Source organism: Myotis lucifugus, unplaced genomic scaffold, assembly GCF_000147115.1.
Source record: "Myotis lucifugus unplaced genomic scaffold, Myoluc2.0 scaffold_99, whole genome shotgun sequence".
Classification (NCBI taxonomy): Eukaryota; Metazoa; Chordata; class Mammalia; order Chiroptera; family Vespertilionidae; genus Myotis; species Myotis lucifugus.
In genome coordinates, this window is record NW_005871147.1 from 2452112 (window position 1) to 2452997 (window position 886).

Genomic DNA, 886 nt, shown 5'->3' on the forward strand with positions numbered 1-886 from the left:
GACCCCAGGCCGGCCAATGGGCGAGCAGAGAGGGCGAGCTGGTCCCTGTGGCCGCCATTAAAGCGAAGGGAAAACCCGTGAATTCGGATTAAAGGGGGAAAAACACCGCCCGCTGGGCCCACAAAATGGGGGAGACTACGGCGTCCGGGCGGTGAGGCCGCGGGAGAGCAGGCGCGAGGCCGGCCGGGCCCAGGGACCACGGGAGACACGGCCAGAGGATGGTGTGAGCCGCAGACGCCGCCAGCGCCGCCGCCACCGACGAGACCGGGCTAAGGACACCGCCGCTGCCGGGCCGGCGGCCTGGGCTCCTCTCAGGGCTCGCCCTTCCCGCCCCTCCGCGGGCGCCTCCCGCCCGGGGCAGCCTCCGGCGCTCGGGCCCTTCCCCTCCGGGACTCAATTTTAATTATTTATTGTGTAATTTATTATTTTTCCTGTGGAAGGGGCACCCATCCTCTCCGTCCCCCAAAGAAGTACGAACATCCAATGAAAAGCGGCGGCCGCAGTCGGGCCAGCCCGGAAGGGTCGGGTGAGGGAAGAGTATTCTCGAATAAATCTCTTGTCCGCGAATAAGCCCAAATAAACAATAAAGGCCTAAAAGAGGTAATTTAAATAACAGATAAAGTGGGATGCCTTGGAATAAAATGGGAGAGATAAATCATCGCGCGAAAACACTCAACCAATGAGCTGACTATTCTTTTAGGAGAATACGAGAGGGAAAAATTTGATCAAGTTAATATGTAGATTTGGGTTCAAAGAAATATATGAACGTTCTTGGGGAACTTAAAAATTATGGGTTTCATATTTATTTAGGAAAAGGTAAAGTAATAATCTTTTTTTTTTTTAATAAATATTTTTTTTATTTTTTTTCATAGAGGGAAGGGACAAA